General features: G+C 45.2%; 1 protein-coding gene across 1 annotated transcript in view; it reads right to left on the bottom strand.

The window, feature by feature from the left end:
- LHFPL1 (LHFPL tetraspan subfamily member 1) overlaps positions 1-23,454 on the bottom strand; it is a 58,600-nt gene extending 35,146 nt beyond the window's left edge. Inside the window, exon 1 of the mRNA XM_033946189.1 lies at positions 23,390-23,454. The gene's annotated coding sequence lies outside the window, so the exon portion shown is untranslated. The remainder of the gene's footprint in view (positions 1-23,389) is intronic.
- Positions 23,455-24,036: the final 582 nt, after the last annotated feature.

Here is a 24,036-nt window from a genome sequence, read left to right as displayed (position 1 = left end):
TCCTCCCATTTCCTTCCTGCATTTTCTCCCTTATCTCTCCCTTCTGCACTTCCATCCAGCATAGGCTCCCCCTCTACACTACCATCCAGCATAGGCTCCCCCTCTACACTACCATCCAATGTCTGCCCTTTCTCTATCCATCCACCCCTCTTCAATCAGCATTTGCCCCCTTTCTTTCCCTCCAATCCAATTCCATGACATTTCCTTCCCCCTTATGTCTCTCTCCCCTTTCCCTGTACATCAATTCCATCAGCACCACCCTTCCATTCCACCCTGCCCCCTTTCTCTCCCTGCCCCACTCTTTCATTCCAGCAGTCCTGCTCCTTTCTAGCGATGATTGTAGCTGCCGGCTGCCGGTCCACCCCACTCTGACGTACTAGCTCCGGAGCAGAGTCATCAGCCGTATGCTGGAAGGTCCCGCGATGACTCCAGGCTTTGCTCTGGAAGAAGTAAGGTACATCGGAGGGGATTGACCCAGCAGACACAGGGAGTTGCGGCAAGGACCCGCAATGACTGTGTCTGCCAGGTCCACCCCCTCCGACATAACTTACTTCTTCCAGAGCAAAGCCGGCAGACGAGTCATCGGGGGACCTTCCTGCACCTCAGCGCAGCTGCCAACTCTGCTCTAGAGCAGTGGTTTTCAACCTTTTTACACCCGTGGACCAGCAGAAATAAAATAATTATTTTGTGGACTGGCAAACTATTAAAACTAAAATTTAAAAAACACATTTCTGCCCCGTCTCCACAAGCTCAGTCCCCGCAAACCATCTGATCCCATCCGCATAAGTCTCAGTTATAATTTTATATTGAACATATTTTATTAAAGTATAAAAAGGAACAATATTCTGTACAATTGTCATTTTATAAATATAAATATACAGAGCAAGGACCAACAAAACCCCTGTCTCCCCTCCCCTTCACATATATCCCCTCTACTATCAAGAAAACTGAACAACCAAATTATTATAGAATGCTACACAGAAATATCATGCTAACAGAATACTGCAGTCACACATGACAGGAATAGTGTTAGGGGAATGCCCCCTGGTCCTAGAGAGCCCTAAGTCAGCTGGAAGCTAAAGAAGCACTGCCTGGGCTTTGCAGTCCCCAGTTATGTCTCTAGAAGGATACATATTTCAAATTTTTTTCTACCTTTTGTTGTCTCTGGTTTCTGCTTTTATCTTCTTTTCACTCTTTTCCTTCCAGCATCTGCCCTGTCTCTTCAATCCAGCATCTGTCCGTTCCATCCACTGTCTGCCCGTTCCATCCACTGTCTGCCCCTTCCAGAAACTGTCTGTCTCCCCCTGCCATCTCTCCTCTAGACCCCCTCCCTTTGGTCTGGCATCTATCATCTTCCCTCTGTTCACTCATGGTCTGGCATCTTTCTCCTTTCATCTCTCTTTCTCTCCCCCTGTGGATTTTAGAATCTCTCTCTTCTCATTTCCTCCACTCAGATCTGATATCTCTGTCTCCTTCCCCGTTCTCTGGCATCTTTCTCTTCTCTCTCTCTTCCCTTTCCTTCTCTGGTCTTCCTTCTTTATTTTCTGTGTCCGTCTAAATTAAATTTGTTCTTACTATGCAGTCCTCAAATTCCCTCTTTTCACTATGTCTACCCACAGCATGCCACCCCTGTCCTTCACCCGTCCACTATCTCACTAACTCTATCTTCTTCCCCCATCCAGCATATGTCCTTTTTCTTTATCCCTCCTTCCATCCAGTATGTGTTCTTTCTCCACTTCCATTCAGAATTTGCTCTCCCTTTTCCCCACTTCCATCATCTGCCCTCTTCTCTCTCCCCACTTCCATCATCTGCCCCTTCTCCCCACTTCCATCATCTGCCCCTTCTCTCTCTTTCCCCCCACTTCCATCATCTGCCCTCTTCTCTCTCCCCCTCCTTTTCACTTCCATCATCTGCCCCTTCTCTCTCTTTCCCCCCACTTCCATCATCTGCCCTCTTCTCTCTCCCCACTTCCATCATCTGCCCCTTCTCCCCACTTCCATCATCTGCTCCTTCTCTCTCTTTCCCCCCACTTCCATCATCTGCCCCTTCTCCCCACTTCCATCATCTGCCCTTTCTCTCTCTTTCCCCCCACTTCCATCATCTGCCCTCTTCTCCCCACTTCCATCATCTGTCCCCTTTTCTCAATCTCTCCATCCACCACAGGCCCATCTTTCTCCCTTCCTCACCTTTCCAATTTTGGCAACAAGATTGGCAAGGCCCCCCACCCCCATCACCACGATGACACTTAAGATTGGCAGTGGGCTCCTTCTACCCCTGGCAACAACAAAATTTCAGATCGGCAACAGGTCCTCAGTCAAAAGCTTCCCTCTGACTGAACTGCCTGGGCAGAAACAGGAAGCTGAGTCACGGGAAGCTTTTGACTGAGCACCTGTTGCCGATCTGAAGTTCTGTTAATGCCGGGAGAAGGAGGCCGAACTTGAGTGCTGTCGCGGGGGGGTGCCAATGCCACTGAGTGCCATCGCGGACGGGGGCGCTGATGCCGCTGAGTGCCATCGCCGTTGCAGCCCAGGAATTTTCCAGACCTGGCCGGCTGTGCACCCCCCTCCCAATGCTGCACCTGGGGCGGATCGTCACCCCCCCCCCCCTTGATACGCCACTGGTCATAGTATTAGGTTTACCTTCTTTTTATTTTATCTCACCTAAATCAAAAATTATATTAGACTTTTTTAATTTTTAATATTGTAAACCATCCAGATACATGTGATGGTCGGTATATCAAGCCATGAATAAACTTGAAATGTGAGCTCTGAAGCTGCAGGTACAGCTTGCAATGCTCTATTCATGCACTCAAAATGCATATGAAAAAGGGACCACAGATCAGTAATAGAGACATGACGGCAAAAAATGGAACTGGAAACCACAAAAATACTAGAGAAATAAAAATGAAAGATATCAGATATGCATATTTCCCCCAGTTGACATGTTCCAGCTATTAAATTCAGAATAAAACCATTTTTTCTGCCTCTGTTCTCTGAACATTTTAATTTTTCATTTGCTTTGGTCCCAGACTCTCTTTACTGCTTTCATCTGTCGTTTCTTAACTTTCTTTCCAAGTTTTCCTGCTCGATTGACATTTCTGCTCTCTTCATGTACACCATCCATCTTCTCTCTGCATTCCTAACCTCCCATTTTCAGCATCTGTCCTTTTAGTATCATGAAAACATAAGACTAACTATATGGGGTCAGACTAATGGTCCATTTAGCCCAGTTTCCTGTTTCCAACAGTGGCCAATCCAGGTCACAAGTACCTGGCAGAACCCTAAAAAGTAGCAACATTCCATTCAGAATCCTAAAGAATAGCAAGATTCTGGAATCCCAAAGAGTAACAAAAGATTCCGGAACCCCAAAGAGTAGCAACATTCCATTCAGAATCCTAAAGAATAGCAAGATTCTGGAATTCCAAAGAGTAACAAAAGATTCCGGAACCCCAAAGAGTAGCAACATTCCATTCAGAATCCTAAAGAATAGCAAGATTCCGGAACCCCAAAGAGTAGCAACATTCCATTCAGAATCCTAAAGAATAGCAAGATTCTGGAATCCCAAAGAGTAACAAAAGATTCCAGAACCCCACAGAGTAGCAACATTCCATTCAGAATCCTAAAGAATAGCAAGATTCTGGAATCCCAAAGAGTAACAAAAGATTCCGGAACCCCAAAGAGTAGCAACATTCCATGCGGAATCCCCAGAGTAGCAACATTCCATTCAGAATCCTAAAGAATAGCAAGATTCTGGAATTCCAAAGAGTAACAAAAGATTCCGGAACCCCAAAGAGTAGCAACATTCCATTCAGAATCCTAAAGAATAGCAAGATTCCGGAACCCCAAAGAGTAGCAACATTCCATTCAGAATCCTAAAGAATAGCAAGATTCTGGAATCCCAAAGAGTAACAAAAGATTCCAGAACCCCACAGAGTAGCAACATTCCATTCAGAATCCTAAAGAATAGCAAGATTCTGGAATCCCAAAGAGTAACAAAAGATTCCAGAACCCCACAGAGTAGCAACATTCCATTCAGAATCCTAAAGAATAGCAAGATTCTGGAATCCCAAAGAGTAACAAAAGATTCCGGAACCCCAAAGAGTAGCAACATTACATGCGGAATCCCCAGAGTAGCAACATTCCATTCAGAATCCTAAAGAATAGCAAGATTCTGGAATCCCAAAAAGTAACAAAAGATTCCGGAACCCCAAAGAGTAGCAACATTCCATGCGGAATCCCCAGAGTAGCAACATTCCATTCAGAATCCTAAAGAATAGCAAGATTCTGGAATCCCAAAGAGTAACAAAAGATTCCGGAACCCCAAACAGTAGCAACATTCCATGCTGCTGATCCAGGGCAAGTAGTGGCTTCCTCCATGTCTGTCTCAATAGCAGACTATCCCTATCCATCCCCCATATTCAGCTTCTCCACTCTGTCCAGTATATCCCGTCAGTGTCTGTCCTTTCAACTGTATACAGCATTATCCCTCTCTGTCCCTCTCCCTATACTTCTTCCATGCCCAGCATCTCTGTGTCCCTGTCCCTCCCCATGTCCAGCTACTCCCTTTCCTCCCACATCCCCACCCCAGAGCCAGCATCTCTCCCACTCTTTCCCCTGCCCTCAAACAGTGCAGTATCTGTCACTCCCTCCCTCCATTGGTCCACTTCTCCCATCTTCCTGGGTCTCTCTCTTCATTTTCCAGTCTACCCCCTCCCTGGGTTCAGCATTTCCCCCTCTTTTCCTCCTCTTCCAGTGCCTCTCTCTTTCTCTCACTTCACTCCTCCACCCAGGTCCAGCATCTTTCCCCTTCACTTTACCCCCCTCCCTGATCTGCTCTCTTCTCTCATCCCTCTCCCCACTTCCTATAGGTCCAGTATCTCTCCCTTAACCTTCTCTGCGGTCCTCCCAACTTACAGTGAGTCACCAGCACTGGTAACAATAAAGATAAACTGCATATAAATGATTAAAATACCAGCATTTGGCCATGTTCTTAGCACCTGAAGCTAGGTGGCTCCTTATAAAATCACTCAACTTCCAATAAAGATAAGGGGAAAGAGTATTTATATATACCAAGGGTTGATTCATAAGTCATGGCAATTATTTTTTTTTTTTCTCTCTCTCAAAAATGTACCAACATCGGAAATCTAATATATACCGTTGAAAGTTGAGTGCATTTCTTAATTTTGCCACCAGATGAGAGATGATTGCAAAAGTCTCTGGTAGGAGAGAAGCAAAGAAACATGGCATTTGAAATCATCGTTTTATTATGGCATTCAGAGTAAGTACAAATTGTTTAATAACATAAGAATTGCCACTGCTGGGTCAGACCAGTGGTCCATCATTCCCAGCAATCGGCTCACGCGGCGGCCCTTAGATCAAAGACCAGTGTCATAACTGAGACTAGCTTAACCTGCGTACTTTCTGGTTCAGCAGGAACTTGTCGAACTTTGTCCTGAATCCCTAGAGGGTGTTTTCCCCTGTGACAGACTCTGGAAGAGTGTTCTAGATTTCTACCACTCTCTGGGTGAAGAAGAACTTCCTTACATTTGTACGGAATCTATCCCTTTTTAACTTTAGAGAGTGCCCTCTCGTTCTCCCTACCTTGGAGAGGGTGAACAACCTGTCTTTATCTACTTTGTCTTGAGTCCCTGGAGGGTGTTTCCCCTATAACAGCCTCTGGAAGAGCGTTCCAGTTTTCTACCACTCTCTGGGTGAAGAAGAACTTCCTTACGTTTGTACGGAATCTATCCCCTTTTAACTTTAGAGAGTGCCCTCTCGTTCTCCCTACCTTGGAGAGGGTGAACAACCTGTCTTTATCTACTTTGTCTTGAGTCCCTGGAGGGTGTTTCCCCTATAACAGCCTCTGGAAGAGCGTTCCAGTTTTCTACCACTCTCTGGGTGAAGAAGAACTTCCTTACGTTTGTACGGAATCTATCCCCTTTTAACTTTAGAGAGTGCCCTCTCGTTCTCCCTACCTTGGAGAGGGTGAACAACCTGTCTTTATCTACTTTGTCTTGAGTCCCTGGAGGGTGTTTCCCCTATAACAGCCTCTGGAAGAGCGTTCCAGTTTTCTACCACTCTCTGGGTGAAGAAGAACTTCCTTACGTTTGTACGGAATCTATCCCCTTTCAACTTTAGAGAGTGTCCTCTCGTTCTCCCTACCTTGGAGAGGGTGAACAACCTGTCCTTATCTACTAAGTCTATCCCCTTCAGTACCTTGAATGTTTCGATCATGTCCCCTCTCAATCTCCACTGTTTGAGGGAGAAGAGGCCTAGTTTCTCTAATCTTTCACTGTACGGCAACTCCTCCAGCCCCTTAACCACCTTAGTCGCTCTTCTCTGGACCCTTTCGAGTAGTACTGTGTCCTTCTTCATGTACGGTGACCAGTGCTGTACGCAGTACTCCAGGTGAGGGCGCACCATGGCCCGGTACAGCGGCATGATAAACCTCTCCGATCTGTTCATGATCCCCTTCTTTATCATTCCTAGCATTCTGTTCGCCCTTTTCACCGCCGCCGCACATTGCGTGGACGGCTTCCTCGATTTGTCGATTTTTGCTACTGACATGCATCACTTTACACTTATCCACGTTGAACCTCATCTGCCATGTTGATGCCGATTCCTCAAGCCTGATTATGTCACGTTGCAGATCTTCGCGGTCCCCCTGCGTTTTCACTACTCTGAATAACATCGTATCGGCTGCAAATTTAATCACCTCGCTCGTTGTACTTATGTCCAGACCGTTTATAAAGATGTTGAAGAGCACGGGTCCAAGCAACAAGCCCTACGGCACCCCACTGGTGACACTCTTCCAGTCCGAGTATTGTCCATTTACCCCCACTCTCTGTTTCCTATGCTCCAGCCAGTTATTAATCCACTTGAGTATTTCACCCTCGATTCCATGGCTCGCAATTTTCCGAAGTAGTCGTTCATGCGGAACCTTGTCGAACGCCTTCTGAAAGTCCCGATGTACAATGTCGACCGGGTCGCCCTTGTCTATCTGCCTGTTCACTCCCTCAAAGAAGTGCAGCAAATTTGTCAGACAAGATCTGGGATGGCTGGTCCTCATCAGACCGTGTCCGTCAAGGTGATCAATGATGCGGTCCTTTATCAGCGCCTCTACCATCTTTCCCGGTACCGAGGTCAGACTCACCAGTCTGTAGTTTCCCGGGTCTCCCCTCGAACCTTTTTTGAAGATCGGCGTAACATTCACCACCTTCCAGTCCTCTGGAATCTTTCCCGTTTGATCGACAGATTGGATATTAGTTGAAGCAGTTCAGCTATGGCCCCTTTCAGTTCCTTGATGACCCTCGGATGGATGCCATCCGGTCCCGGGAATTTAACGCTCTTGAGCCTATCGATCTGCCTGCATACCTTTTCTAAACTGACCGTTAACCCTGTCAGTTTCCCGTTTTCACTTCCAGCATATAGCTGTGCGTATCCTCTTCGGTAAATACAGACGCAAAAAACGTGTTCAGTCTGTCTGCAATTGCTTTGTCCTCCTTTAGCGCTCCCTTTGTTCCTTGGTCATCCAAAGGTCCCACCGCTACCTTCGCGGGTCGTTTCCCTTCAAAGTTCGTGAGGGACATACGCACTGTGAATGCACAGTATTGCAAGTCATTTCTCCAGCACCATCGGCGTTGTGCAGCGCGGGAGAAACGTCCAGACCTCTTACACGACGCCATAATCCTACACGGCAACGCTACAGCAGACACCGTTAAATATTGTTCACGTTGTACACTGAATGCCATATTAGACGATCAAGTTTCAAGTTTATTACAAATTTGAGCTAAACGCTTATCAGGATTTCTAAGCGAGATACAAAAATTAAAAATTGGGCACATAAAAGAAATAACAGCCTAAAATAAAGGCATTACATTTGACTCTACTACTCTCACTATTTATGATTTCTAAAGCGCTGAAAAGGCGTACGCAGCGCTGTACATTTTTACGTACAATAGACAGTCCCTGCTCAGAAGAGCTTACAATCTAATTTAGACAGGACATTACAGGGTTGGGGTAGATTATGGTAGAGGAAATGATACAGTGGGTCTAGGTATCTGACAGCAGCGAGTGGGAGTTGGGAGTTGAAAACAGATTTTTTATAATGGGCTTTTAGCATGGATTTGAACGCTGCCAGGGAGGGAGCACGACGTCTTGATTCAGGCAGCCTGTTCCAGGCATACGGTGCTGCAAGAAAGAAGGGACGGAATCTGGAGTTGGCAGTGGAAGAGAAGGGTACAGATAAGAGGGGCTTGCCCGATGAGCGGAGATCATGGGGGGGAGGGGGAGCATAGGGGGAGATAAGTGAGGAAAGATATTGGGAGGCTTCAGAGTGAATGCACTTGTAAGTCAGCAAGAGGAATTTAAACTGGATGGGGAGCCAATGAAGCGACTTGAGGAGAGGGGTAATTACATTACATTATGGATTTCTATTCCGCCATTACCTTGCGGTTCAAGGCGGATTACAAAAGAGTTAAATAAGGTGGAATACAAAAAGATATTTGGATATTTTCCAAGGGAGATGGAAAGAGTAACAGTACATTTCCAGGGAAGATAAAGAGTAGATCAGGTTTGTTTGTTTTTTTGGGGGGGTTCTGGTGGTCGGGGAGGTGGTGGTAGGAAAGACGGAAGCTTGTGGAGTTAAGTCTGAAGGGGATAGACTTAGTAGATAAGGACAGGTTGTTCACCCTCTCCAAGGTGGGGAGAACGAGAGGGCACTCTCTAAGGTTAAAAGGGGATAGATTCCGTACGAACGTAAGGAAGTTCTTCTTCACCCAGAGAGTGGTAGAAAACTGGAACGCTCTTCTGGAGTCTGTCATAGGGGAAAACACCCTCCAGGGATTCAAGATGAAGTTAGACAAGTTCCTGCCTAACCGGAACGTACTCAGGTAGGGCTTTCCTCAGTTAGGGCGCTGGTCTTTGACCTAAGGGCCGCCACGTGAGCGGACCGCTGGACACGATGGACCACTGGTCTGACCCAGCAGTGGCAATTCTTATGTTCTTAATAGTCTTTAATTCTTTTCTGAATGTTCTGTAGATTGGAGACTTGGTTGTCTAATTTTGCTGCTTGAGTGGCTAGGAGGCCATCATATAGTTTTTTCTGTGTAACTTCTTTGATTGGCGGGTGTGTGAATGGGGTGTGAGAACAGCGGCTCTCACAGAATAGGAGTCGTGCATCAGAATTTTGAACGGTTTGAAGAGGCGAGAGACGGGTGCGCGGGTACAGACCGACTGGTACAAAAGGAAAAGGAGGGGCAGAAAAACATTCCTTATAGGATAGAGAACAATTAAGCAACAAACAAATTAGGGAATAAATTTTATAAAGGTTTGTAAAAAAAAAAAAAAAAATCTGTTAGAAAGAACATATTGTAATGTGAAAGTGTCCTTAAATAGAAGCTTTTTAGATTGCTTTTAAATCAATCTAAGTTTTTTTTCTTCTCTTATTCCAAATTAGAGGGGCATAGACTGAAAAAAAATGTCATTCCAATGATTTCAAATGTCATGTTTTTTGCTTCTCCCCCACCAGAGACCGCTGCACTCATCTCTCGTTTGGTGGCAACATGTCACACGCTTTCAAATGTCCATATTAGATTTCCAGGGTTGGCGCATTTTCGAGAGAGGAGAAAAACAAAACCCGAAAGCCAGTCGCCATGACTTATGAAAATCAACTTTCGTACATTTCTATAGCTAAATAAATTTGTGCTTTGACTCTTTGCATGAAGATTTTCAGACTGATGTCCTCTCCTTAAAATGCATTCCCGTCGGCTTTCCCCCCCTTCTGAGCTGTTCGACAAGCAGATTGCTTAAAATGAATGCCCTTCATGATCTAGAGACTTACAAGATCATGAAGGGCATAGAGAGAGTAGAGAGGGACAGATTCTTCAAACTTTCAGAAAATAAAAAAACAAGAGGGCATTCGGAAAGTTGAAAGGAGGCAAATTCAAAACTAATGCTAGGAAGTTCTTCTTTACACAACGTGTGGTGGACACCTGGAATACAATTCCAGAGGAAGTTATAGGGCAGAGTACGGTACTGGGGTTTAAGAAAGGTTTGGACAAATTCCTGCTGGAAAAGGGGATAGGGGGTATAGATAGAAATTTACTGCACAGGTCCTGGACCTGTTGGGCCGCCGCGTGAGCGGACTGCTGGGCACGATGGACCTCGGGTCTGACCCAGCGGAGGCATTTCTTATGTTCTTATGTTCTTATGTTAAGGTGTTCCGCTTCCAGCTGCGCCTTACGGGACCCATGTTCTGTACGACTGCGCTTCTCATGCTTGTGCAAAGCAAACTTTTTCATTTCAGGGATGTCAGAACGATTCAAGCGCATGTACCGGAGAAACTCCAGCGCCGCTGTCCCATTAATTAAATTAATTCCCCAGGACTCTCTGTCTTGACGTCTGTAAAGTTTCTCTTTTTTTTTTAATTAAGACAAAGAAGGCCCTTTGAGAGCGTTTGAAGGCAGACAGCGCTGGACTGACAGTCTGAGTGGAATTCCAGAGCTTAATAAAAAAAAAAAAATGATAAAACTCTCCAACAGACGCCACATGAGTCTGATTTATGAAGCACTTAACATTTTTTTTCCATTACCAGTCCCTGTAGCGGCAGTTGTCGTCCTTTGTGCTCACGCTCTGCTCGCAGAGACTGGTTTTGGATTCTGACCACATGCATTTTTGGGAACGTATGGCTACAAAAGGTTAGTCTGCAAGCGAGGTATCATTTGAGAAGTAGAATCCAACTTGGAAACATAATGGATGACGTCCAGGTGAAGGAAGTTGGTTCGGGCATCCAGATCCGACTCCAAACTCACTGCTCCCGGGGGTCAGTTTTTAAAACCATTGTAAAACGGGCTCTGCCTGTTAAGCTATACAATACAGGAACAATTAGTTGCCGTGCCAGAGTAAAAGAGTTCAGATAGGGTTACCAGATGTCCGGACGGCTTTTCGAAACCCAGCACTTTGTCCGGGTTTTGAAAAGCTTCCAGCTTAGAGCCGCATCGGAAGGGCACCTGCGCATGCGCGCAGGTGTGTGATGTCATCGCCTCACACCTGCACATGCGCAGAAGCCCTCCCAAAGCGGCTCCAAGCACGAGAACAGGTTGAAGAGGGGGGGGGGCATGACATAGGTAGAACTGTGCGGGCCTGGGGGTGGGGCCATGGTTCCAGATTCTAGAGTAGTAAAATCTGGTAGCCCTAAGTTCAGACTTTTTCCCTACCCCACAGTTCTTAATAATAATAATTTATTCTTATATACCGCCAGACCACGAATGGGTCTAGGCGGTTCACAGCAGATAAGGCTGAACATCCAGCGAATATACAGTTCAAAAAGATACATCAATTTCTAGAATATGTATGTTATATCGGGGACAGACTTAAAGATCTCAATCTGTATACTTTAGAGCAGTGGTCTCAAACTCAAATCCTTTGCAGGGCCGCATTTTGGATTTGTAGATACTTGGAGGGCCTCAGAAAAAAATAGTTAATGTCTTATTAAAGAAATGGCAATTTTGCATGGGGTAAAACTCTTTATAGTTTATAAATCTTTCCTTTTGGCTAAGTCTTAATAATAATATTGTAATTTATAGCTAAAGAGACATATGATCAAGAAACGGTTTTATTTTACTTTTGTGATTATGATAAACATATCGAGGGCCTCAAAATAGTACCTGGCGGGCCGCATGTTTGAGACCACTGCTTTAGAGGAAAGGCGGGAGAGGGGAGATATGATAGAGATGTTTAAATACCTACATGATGTAAATGTTCATGAGTCAAGTCTCTTTCATTTGAAAGGAAACTCTGCAATGAGAGGGCATAGGAGGAAGTTAAGAGGTGATAGGCTCCGGAGTAATCTGAGGAAATACTTTTTTTACGGAAAGGGTGGTAGATGCGTGGAACAGTCTCCCGGAAGAGGTGGTGGAGACAGAAACTGTGTCTGAATTCAAAAGATCCTGGGATAGGCACGTGGGATCTCTCGGAGAGAGGAAGAGGTAATGATTACTACGGATGGGCAGACTGGATGGGCCATTTGGCCTTTATCTACCATCATGCTTCAGTAGATTGAGCACACAAGTTAAAGGAGCTTCCAGCTGGTTTTATTGCTGGCTCACCACTAGGCCTTTATTAACCTAGCAGCTGAAATTGTCCCTAAATCTGGTCAGCTGTTCTGTCACTGAGCAACATTCTGGAACCTGGTTTGTAACTGCATAGCAAGGGAAAAACATACAGAGCCAGAACACCATGACCCACGGGAATACTGTGACACAGTGGCCATAGAGTTCCACGTGTCAACTGAAGCCCACAGAAGAAAAGCGGAGATGCCCTGTTCTGTCTGGGAGCCAGCAGCTGCTGCTTTTCACCAGGAAAAAAGTGATTTATGGGTATCAGTAATCTGGCCTTGAAAAGCAGCATGAGAACGTGTAGGGTTACCATAGGGCTCCAGATGTCTCAATCCACCCTCCTTTTTCTGGAGCCCTATGGTAACCCTAAGAATATGGGCCTGGTGGGATGGTGCAATGTTTCAAAGCACATGGGGCTGTGGAGAGAGAAAGCTGTTCTCTGTGGCAGTCCACGGCTCAAACCTCAGCACGGCTGACTCATCCCTTCTAGGTGGACGGAACGTAATTGCCACTGAAATTGTGTTCCCTGGCTGTAGAGTGCTTTAAAGGAGTAATTGAAGAACAGTTTGTTATACAAGCTGCTTGGTCAAAAATGAGGCATCCCCCATCCCTGGGACGTAGTGTGGTTGCTGTATTAGATCACTTGAATGCACAGAAATAAAGGTTAACAAAAGCAAACACCTAGTCCAGTAAAAAGGATCACCTTGTATCTGTGGTCTCAAACTCGCGGCCCACCAGGTACTATTTTGAGGCCCTCAGTATGTTTATCATAATCACAAAAGTAAAGTGAAACAGTTTCTTGACCATATGTCTCTTTAGCTATAAATTATAATATTATTATTAAGACTTAGCCAAAAGGAAAGATTTTTAAACTATAAAAGAGTTTTACCTCGTTAAAAATTGTCATTTCTTTAATAAGACATTAACTATTTTTTTCTGAAGCCCTCCAAGTACCTACAAATCCAAAATGTTGCCCTGCAAAGAGTTTGAGTTTGAGACCACTGCCAAAGGTCCATCAAGCTGTTTCTAACAGTGGCCAACCCAGGTCCCAAGTACCTGGCAGAAACCCAAAGAGTAGCAACGTTCCGGAGCTGAGAGTGTGATGTCATAATGCCTCATTCCACCAATGCCTAAGAGCCAGCCTCAGCAGTGATGTCACAATAGCTTGATTATTTCTCACATAAGAACAGTGTTCTCAAACTTGCGGCCCGCCAGATACTATTTTGAGGCCCTCAGTATGTGTATCATAATCACAAAAGTAAAATAAAACAGTTTCTTGATCCTATGTCTCTTTAGCTATAAATTACAATATTATTATTAAGACTTAGCCAAAAGGAAAGATTTATAAACTATAAAGAGTTTTACCTCATGTAAAATTGTAATTTCTTTAATATGACATTAACTATTTTTTTCTTCGGCCCAAGTACCCACCAATACAAAATGTGGCCCTGCAAAGGGTTTGAGTTTGAGACCACTGCCTTATATCTAACTTATTACAGCTTTCAAAAACTAACATCCCCTTCCTGGGGTCTTTTTTTTTTAATTGCTCATTCTGTAGTGACCACAGAAGGAAAGTGATAGCTCTGGTAAGCTGATTAAGAGACTTTTGTGTTTTCATCTGTTGACCTTTATTTCTGTTCATAGAAAATGACTAATGAAGCTCAAACTGAGTTCTCCTTATCTAAGGATGTTGTATGTAGTCTACAGACAGCTTTTGATTCAAATAGCCCATGAAAAGATAACAGGACCCTATTCTCCTAAGCGAAGAGGCCTGGTTTGGCGCACACTAAGCAGAAGCTTTAGCAGGGCGTGACAGAGACCTTCCTAGTCCTGATCAGAGGGTCTTATATACATGCAAACACATATAAAACTTTGAAAAAGTCAGGATAATAAACAAAAGTTAACTGTTTGTCTTATCTGTTTAGATTGTAAGCTCCTTCGAGCAGGGACTGTCTTCTTTGTGACTCTGTATAGTGCTGTGTGCGTCTGGTAGCGCTATGGAAATCATTCATAGTAGTAGTAGAAGCTGCTGCTTCCAGATCTCAGATGGCTGCAAGTTTGACAATCCCCAAATAAACCTGCAGGCTCTTATGATAGGAACTCAGAGCTCTAGGCCTAAAATCGATTATAACATTAGCCAATACACCTGAGATGATCAGATAATTCCATGCCATAATAGCCAGGCTACTCCAGGTTCTACCCCATTGCATGCTGGGAGATATAGTTTTCTATATATGTCCAAAGATGTATTAGAGTTAAACCAGGATGGTCTGAATCTGTCCCTAATCACATGGCGCTGTCTGGTCACATTAGACTACGCGTAGAAGGTCTTTTGTAACTATGGGACTACGAGCCCACAACACCAATCATATATATGCTGGAGTATTTTATCTCTAGCTTCCTGAGTTGAGCAATTTCATTTATCTAATATAATAAAAGCCTAAGCCGCGCATGCGCACTCTTACCTGCATGCTCCCATTTTCCGTGCACTGTAGGTCCCTGCAGGTAGGAGTACACATGCGCGCTTCCACGCATCTCTCTCTCCCAAGGCGGATGTCAGCTTCGGGCGGTGCAGAGGCTGTCTGCCGCGGCAGCTGTCGGTGGCTGTCGGCGGCTGCAGGCCGCGGCGGCTTGAGGCGGCTGTCGGCGGAGGGCAGACGCGAGGTAAGGGGTGCTGCTGGACAGGGGAAGAGACGGGGGGGTAGAAAAAGGAAGGGAGGCCTACTGCTGGACGGGGGAGCAGGAAAGAGGTGCTGATGGACACAGGGAAGGTAAAAGGAAGGGAGAATGGGTGGACAGCCGAGGAAAAAGAAAGACAGAAATACAGAAGGAGAGGAGAAGAAGGAGAGAGAGAGAGAAAGAAATAAAGACAGACAGACACACATATATTCTAGCACCCATTAATGTAACGGGCTATAATAAGACTAGTGTTGGAATATTTAACTAGCTGACCACTGACACAGGCACTGCCCATTTCAGTGGCTTTTATTGTTCAAAATATTTTATTGATTTTATAAGTAGAAAACAAACAGCAAAAGGCTTTCGAAAAAGTCCACCAAGAAAAGAAGTGACAGCTCCTTTCAAGTACATCATATATGGCCAGTGGAGATCACTGATGATAATGTATGCTTCTTCGGAACGCAGTTTACTGATATTGACCCTCCCTCAGGACGGCGTTTTAGTTCCATTTTTGGATGGACCGTACTCCTTGTGCTCGAAGTCGACTATTGAATTTGTGAAACAATTTGATTTTCTTTGTGTGCCCATTTACTGTGTTGTTTGGGGGGTTGGGGTGGGATACTATGGAGCGTATATGAAGGAAAACTGTTATGTTTTGTTTGGTATGTTTTATTGCACTTTGATAATCAATAAATACATTTAAACATTAATAAATTTGATTCCTTCACACTAATTCTTGGAGCCGGTGCTTTTTTTTTTTCTGCTGTGCCTCATTCACTGCGCTTTTGATTCCCTCTCTTCTGTTGCTTCGGGTCCACTATAAAGAGGTTGTAAAGGTGATTTGAGATCTGTGACAAGAGCTTGCCAAAAGACGGGTGTGGTACTTTAACCACACCTAGTATATTTCGCCTTTTGCCATAATTGCCTTAGGTGTAGTGAGATGAAACTGCCTTAATGCTGTTCCAGGGCTGCCAGACGGCTCTATTTTTACTGGTCAGTCTGATGCAGCTCTGGGTTTTCTGCACTGCCTGCTTGTATACAGTGGAGTAAAGCTGTCATCCCTTGCATTGTTATAGCTATGGATTGGCCTGGGTGGGTAGGGGCCCACCCAGTGTTGGCTCAGGCCCATTCAGCAATGGCACCACACTCCCCTCTCCCCTCTGCAGAATCCCTGCGTCTGCCCTCCTATCTCTCAACTCCATCCCTTCTCAGTATACCTTTCGCATGTCCCCTGCAAGGGTTTATTTTTGCTGCTGGCGCCGGCCCCTGAAGGCTTCCTCATTGATGTCACTTCCTGTTTCCTGTCTGGCTAGCCTTTGGGGGCTGGCGTCAGCAGCAAAAATTAACCCCTGCAAGAGAGAGTACAATTACATTACATTAGTATTTATGGATCACTCACATGCCCCAGAAGGAGTTCAGTGCGATTTACAATATCCAGGGATTGCGCTATTTCATTAGGGTTCATGACATATATAACTTGGTTTGTATCCGTGTAGGCATATGATTATGGAGAGAGGATCAGGTACTTAAATTAAAAAAAAAGTTAAACATACTAGCCAAAACCCAAAGACATCTCGACCCCCCAAGCCAACCAAACCATAGGTTAAGTAGCTCCAAAAGCAGGCTGGAAAAAGTGAGACTTTAAGAGAACTTTAAATGTAGGAAACGAACTTTCTGAACAAATGTCAGATGGCAAATTGTTCCAGAGAAATGGGAATAAGAGAAAGAAAGCTTTAGACCCATAATGGACCAATTTAAGAGATGGGATGACTAACTGGTGAGCATCAAGGGATCGTAGCACACAAGCAGGTGTGTAAGGGATTGTGAGGAATGAAGGGTAAGATGGAGAGATTTGTGGGTAATAGAGAGGACAATATTTAATTAGTAGCCAATGCAACTTCATTAGAAGGGGAGAGACTCGATGTTGTGCATAAATGAGGATGTGGTGGTATTTCAGCTAAAGGGCCTACATCAGGAATCATGAGTTGCCATACTGGAACCAAAGGTCCATCAAGCTCAGTATCCTGCTTGCAACAGTGGCCAATCCAGGTCACGAGTACCTGGCAAGATCCCAAGCAGTAAAACATATTTTATGCTGCTTATCCTAGGAATAAGCAGTGGATTTCCCAAAGCCATCTCAATTATGGTTTATGAACTTTTTTGTTTTAGGAAATTATCCAAATATTTTTTTTAAACCCTGCTAAGCTAAATGCTTTTACCACATTCTTTGACAACGAATTCCAGAGTTGAAGTACATGTTGAATGAAGAAATATTTACTCTGGTTTGTTTTAAATCTACTACTTAGTAGCTTCCTAGCTCTGCAAGTTCATTTTTCAATTCTACCAACACTCTAGGACATATACCATCCAGTCCAGGCGATTTGCTACTGTTCAATTACAGAGATATATTTCAGTTTCTCTAGCTCATCAGCATTTATGACACCAGTATCTCTTCTCCTCGGTGAAGACTGAAGCAAATAATTCATTTAATGTCTCCACTATAGCCTTGTCTTGCTTGAGTGCCCCTTTTACACCTCAGTCATCTTGTGGTCCTACTGATTCAAGTTTCAAGTTTATTATTTATTTGATATACTGCCTATCGTTACGTCTAGGCGGTTTACAATAAATTTTAAAAAAACATAACTGATAAAACAGGGGATTTAAAGATAACATTATTACTGGGACACACAGCCAATTTTTCAACTCTCACTCTCATTCTGATAAATTCCACCCAACACCACCTACATTAGATTCTTTTTCCGGCTCCTGATACGAGCCCCATAGTCAAAACATGGCTTTGTCGAGTCAAGGGAATATTTATAATACAGATAGTTGATCATTTAGCTGCTCTAAGTCATCTCCAAGATTTTTTGCCTTTGGGAATTATTGGGGAGTTCCTTTCTTCCATGTCATCTTTGTCTCAAATGTGGAAACAGATACCAACTTCTTGCCTCCAAAAAAGCTGCCATATGTGTCTATTTTTGCAATAACACAGCATTTAACTACATAATTTGGAAAGCAGCATGTGTGAAAAAGGACACAGATGGAAACTGACCTTGATATAAAGCAATGGTCTCAATCTCACGGCCTGGGAGCAACATGTGGCCCACCAGGTACTATTTTGAGGCCCTCGTTATGCTTATCATAATCACAAAAGTAAAATAAAACAGTTTCTTGATCATATGTCTCTTTAGCTATAAATTACAATATTATTATTATACTAGTCTTTAAGCCCGTTACATTAACGGGTGCTAGAATAGATGTGTGTGCCTGTCTTTCTTTCTCTTTCTCTCCTTGGCCGTTGTCTTGTCTTTCTTTCTTTCTTTCTTTCTTTCTTTCTTTCTTTCTTTCTTTCTATCTCTCTCTTTCCTCAGCTTCCACCACCACCCCTTGCCTGCTCCCCCTGTCCAACAGTAGCCCTTCTCCCTTCCTTTTACCTCCCCCGTGACCAGCAGCCCCCCTTCCCTGCTCCCCCTGTCCAGCAGCAGTCCTTCTCCCTTCCTTTTACCTCCCCCGTGTCCAGCAGCCCCCCTTCCCTGCTCCCCCTGTCCAGCAGCAGTCTTTCTCCCTTCCTTTTACCTCCCCCGTGTCCAGCAGCCCCCCTTCCCTGCTCCCCCTGTCCAGCAGTAGCCCTTCTCCCTTCATTTTACCTTTTACCCGGTTTTCGTGGTGGTCTACAGTGGTTTCGGGGTCGCAGTGTCATGGAAGAAAGGCAATGTTTAAACCGCCGCAGTCTCTTACTAATGGGAAAACTGCCACACGCTCTACTGCGCATGCAGAAACCGCTGAACGAAACGGTCGCACTCTCCTTCTTCTGTCTCCTTCTGCCCCATGCGTTGCAAGCCGCCCCAAGCGCCTCAAATCGAATTTGGCACAGAAGCAGAAATCATGGCGGCAGGGATCACTCCGTTTCGACAGCGCATGCGCGGGTAAGGGTTTTATTATAGAGGATTACTTGAGGTTGATCCACATCTCAATAATTTGATACCCAATATTAACCATTGCATTACTAAACTTCAGTCCTGGGCGACAATGGTCCAGATGAAATTAAATGCTGCAAAGACTAAACTTTTATGGCTTGGCCCAAAGTTAGATTCTCTCCCTTCTGCTGTGATCTTACACTCAGGAGAATCTTTGAAAATTGAGTTTTCCTCGTTCATACTAGGTATTGTTATCGATTCTTCACTTACATTTAAGGACCAACTAAATTTGCTTATTAAAAAGTGTTTTTTCAGCCTCCGTGCTCTGAGAAGAGTGAGAGCACTTTTTCACCAACAACACTTCTCTGTATTGGTTCAATCAATCATTTTGTCAAGGCTGGATTACTGCAATTCAGTGTATTTGGGTCTTTCAAAGGTCAGTCTGCAGAGACTTCAATTAATACAGAACACTGCAGCTAAACCTATCTTCGGTAAGAGTAAATTCGATCACGTAACCCCTCTTCTCAAGGAATTACATTGGTTTCCAGTGTATCTCAGAATTCAATTTAAGTGCATTTGTATTGCATTTAAGATCCTATTTGGCATTTTTGCCACTTTGATTCCTTTAGACTGGAATGTTCATAGATCTCATCTTGCCAGAAGTTCTCAAAAATTAAAACTTACATTTCCCTCTCTCAGTGGTAAAAACAGAACCTTTGAGAGATTTAGTCATTCTTCTGCTTTTAAATTAACTGAATTCTGGAATGCTTTACCGCTTACACTAAGAAGTTTAGGTTCTTTTGCTTTATTCCGGAAAGTTCTGAAAACTTTGTTGTTTGCTAAACATTTTGGAAATTAACTATTTCAGTCTACTTTTCCTTGTCAAGTTTATGTATTATGTATTACATTATTGTTAACCGAGTCGAGCTACTCTTGGTTGATGACTCGGTCTATAAATCCAAAATGTGGCCCTGCAAAGGGTTTGAGTTTGAGACCACTGGGCTAGAGAATGCTTTATATCAGTGGTCTCAAACTCAAACCCTTTGTAGAGCCACATTTTGGATTTGTAGGTACTTGGAGGGCCTCAGAAAAAAAATAGTTAATGTCTTATTAAAGAAACTAGTATTTAAGCCCGTTACATTAACGGGTGCTAGAATATATGTCTGTCTGTCTTCATTTCTGTCTCTCTCCCTGGCCCCCTTTGTCTGTCTCTCTCCCTGGCCCCCTTTGTCTGTCTGTCTTTCTGTGTCTCTCCCTGCCCCTGTGTCTTCTTTTCTTTCTGTTTCCCTCCCTCCTGCTGTCTGTCTTTCTTTCTATCTGTCTCTCTCCCTGCCCTCTATGCAGCAGCATTTCTCTCCCCCTCCATTTCCCTGTGCAGCATTTCCCCCACCCCACTTTCCTGTGCAGCAACAATAGCATTTCCCTCCCCTCCACTTCCCTGTACAGCAGCTGCTACAGCAATCCCGCCCCCTCCATTTCCCTCCCCCCACCCCACTTCCCTGTGCAGCAGCAACAGCATTTCCCTCTGCCCACACCACTTCCCTGTGCAGCAGCAGCGTTTTCCCCTAACCCCCCCCTTTCCCTTCCCACGGTCTGGTCGCCCCCCCTTCCCTTCCCACAGTCCCGACAAACCTGCTGACTCCAGCAGCGTCCACAGCACTCTACACACGCTGCTTCGGGGCCTTCTACTGCCCTGATGTACTCTGGCACGTCCCTGATGACATCATTAGAGATGCGGCAGAGCAAATCAGGACAGTAGAAGGCCCCGAAGCAGCGTGTGTAGAGTGCTGCGGACACTGCTGGAGTCGGCAGGTTTGTCGGGACCATGGGAAAGGGGGGGCGGCAAGGGACTAGGTGAGCCGGTCAGACGGCGGGAAGGGATGGGAGGGTCAGACTGCGATGGGAGGATCAACGGGGGTTCGGGTGCATCGAGGAGGGGTGTGACGCTTTCGGAACGGCTCCCCTTAGTTGTTTTGCGAAGTTTATTTTTTAGTTCAAAGTCATCGTCGCGGCTCCTCTCTCGATCCCCGCCTGCATCGGAAGCCTTCTCCGACGCAGGTGCGGCTCGAGAAAAGAGCCGCAGCGGCGGCTTTGAACTTAAAAATAAACTTTGTCCATCAAGTGTAAGGCATCCGGAGCCGGCAAGCCCGCACATCACTTTGGGGTCTGCGAGAGAGAGATCCGTTGTAAGTGCGCATGCGCACTTCTGCCGACCACAGACCTACAGATCAGGGATCAGGGAACACGGCGGTAAGAGTGCGCTTGCGCGCTTAACATTTTATTATTATAGATGACAATTTTGCATGAGGTAAAATTCTTTATAGTTTATAAATCTTACCTTTTGGCTAAGTCTTAAACTAAACTAAAACTTAGTTTTATAGACCGAGTCATCAACCAAGAGGAGCTCGACTCGATTTACAATAATGTAAAACATAATGCATAAATTTGGCAAGAAAAAGTAGACTGAAATAGTTAATTTCCAAAATGTTTAACAAACAAAAAAGTTTTCAGAACTCACCTTGCATCTGTTAGAATGCGTTTCTGCACTCAAAATTTGGTGTGGAAGTAACACCTGGCAATCTACTACTGCTATTCATTATTTTTATAGCACTGCCAGATGAACGCAGAACTGTACTGTGTCACAAAGAAGAAAACAGTCCCTGCTCAAAAGAGCTTACAATCTAAACAGCCAAGACAGACAAACAGGATGTCATGGATATAGTTAAGGAAATGGTTAATCTCTGGCTAGGTTGGAGGGCAGAGGGGAGTCCAGGACAATCAAGCCATTGTGACATCACTGAGGAGGTTGGCTCTTATTGGTGGAATGAGGCATTATGACATCACAAGCTCAGCTCTGCTTCCCAGAGACTGAAACTCTTCATACTACTACTACTACTATGAATTATTTCTATAGCGCTACCAGATATACACAGCACTGTACAGAGTCATAAAGAAGACAGTCCCTTCTCCAAAGAGCTTACAATCTAAACAGGCAAGACAGACAAACAGGATGTCATGGATACAGTTAAGGGGAAGGGTTAATCTGCTGGCTGGGTTGGAGGGCAGAGGAGAAGGGTTAAGGATTGAAGGCTATATCAAAAAGGTGGGTTTTCAGGCTGCTTTTAAACAAGGGAAGGGAAGGGGCTTGGCGGACAAACTCAGGTAGTTTATTCCAGGCATAGGGGGCAGCTAGATAAAAGGAACAAAGTCTGGAATTGGCAGTGGAGGAGAAGGGTACAGCTCTGGGAGGTGTAGAAGGAGAGAGAAGAGAAGAGAGATATTGAGGGACGGAGAATGAACCCACTTGTAGGTCAGCAATAGGAGCCTGAACTGTATGCGAAGGCGGATAAGGAGCCAGGGAAGTGATTTAAAGATAGGGATGACAGGAGTGTAGCAAGGTTGGTAGAAGATGAGTCTTGCAGCAGAGTCATGCACCGAATGCAGGGGCGGGAGGTGGCACTGCGAGAGACCAGTTAGAAGTAGGTTGCAGTAATCTAAGCGCGAGTTTGTGAGAGTGTGGACAAGGGTCCGGGTACTGCGCTCAGAGAGGAAGGGGCGAATTTGGGCGATGGTGTAGAGATAGAAGCAGAAGGCCTTGGCAGTTTGTTGGATATGTGTAGAAAACGAGAGAGTGGAGACGACTCCAAGGCTGCGAGCAGAGGAGACTGGAACGATGACAGTGTTGTTTACAGAGATGGAGAATTCACCCGTATATGGGTAAAAATATATGTATTATATGGTACTAATCATTTCTGTAGTGCACAGCTCTGTACACATTATATGCAGGTTCTTCCACTGTCCTTAGGGGTCTCACAATCTAAGTTTTTGTACCTGGGGCAATGAAGGATTAGGTGACTTGCCCAGAGTCACAAAAGAACTGCAATGGACTTGAACCCAGTCCGCTGCCCTAACCATTGGGCTACTCCTCTGTCAGATGTATTTGGTCAGTGGCTGGCATGCAGGGGGTTGGGGCATGAAGTCGACCGGGGTTTCTCACCTCGGTCCCGGAGTACCCCCTTGCCAGTCAGGTTTTCAGAACATCCACAATGAATATGCATGAAAGAAATTTGCATATCATGGAGGCAGGGTTTGCAGATCAAGTTTATGCCTCCTATTCATTGTGGATACCCTGAAAACCTGACTGGCAAGGGGGTACTCCGGGACCGAGGTGAGAAACCCTGGTCTACACCCCACGCATTCCTGTCTGTCCTGTCATTTTGCACAGATCGGTCCGCTGGCACGTAAAGACACGCCACGCGGAGTCAAGAATCTATCACAATCGCGCCTGATCATCAAATGTGTTGTCGGAAAACCATCCGAACTGAGATGGTTTCAATTAATGAGCGTGTCACTTTATCACTATGTTTAATGAATGGCCTATAAATAAAAAAAATCTTTGTTTAATGTTGTTACACAGAAAAGTAGGTGTTTCATAAACCAATTCTCCGTGGTTTAAGCTTTCAGGAACTCCAGCTGTGACCTTCCATTACTAGTCAGAAAAACTGTCAGACAGAGCGTAAAACAACACATCCAAAATTGTTCCCTACTCTCACCACAATGGGACTGTGGCACGCGGCAGGGAAGTCGCTCCCCGCTCTGACTTTACGGCAATCTGTCACCGGTAAAACCTTCTGCCAAACAGGCCCCGACAAGCTACAGAAATATTCTTCTTACCCCAGAGGCTTCATCGCTTCCGAAAATGAAGTGGAGAGCTTCGCGAGCCGGCTGGCATCTGATTCTTTCTGGGGATGAGCCAGTTACCTCGGGAGAGAGCAGGAGGAGTTTAGCAGACTCTCTGCCTAATTGGAATTAACTCCAGATGCCCCGAACGCTGCATGCCAAGGCTGATCTCAGAGCAGAAGCAGCAAAGCCATGTGGAGGGTCACTTGGGTACAGGTTGCCTAGAGAAAGAGAAGGGGGGTATAGACAAGTTACATTCAGGTGCATTAGGCATTTTCCCCTCTCTCAGAGGGCTTACAGTCTAAGGGGCAGTGGCTTAGTAACGGGGTTGAGAGGATGAACTTTGAGGGAGTGCCGGCACCTCTCCATACCCCCACCTCCTCACCAGCATGAGCAACTTTTCCAGCCTGCTGTTTCCCCCCCCCCCCTGAAATCACTTCCTGGTTGCGGAGCCAGGAAGTGATCTCAGAGGGAAAGCCAACGCTGGCGCAAGTCGTGGGCTGGAGAAGCTGCTCGTGCTGGTGAAGATTTAAAGAGGTATGGGGGGAAGGGAGGGCACAAGTGTGGCGTGGAGGGCGGGGAAGGAGAGAGGGGAGAGGAAGGCACGTGGTCCTTTGACTAACCCCCCTCTTTTGCTAAGG

This window comes from Geotrypetes seraphini, chromosome 5, assembly GCF_902459505.1.
Source record: "Geotrypetes seraphini chromosome 5, aGeoSer1.1, whole genome shotgun sequence".
NCBI lineage: Eukaryota > Metazoa > Chordata > Amphibia > Gymnophiona > Dermophiidae > Geotrypetes > Geotrypetes seraphini.
This window is presented reverse-complemented; position numbering and strand designations above follow the sequence as displayed.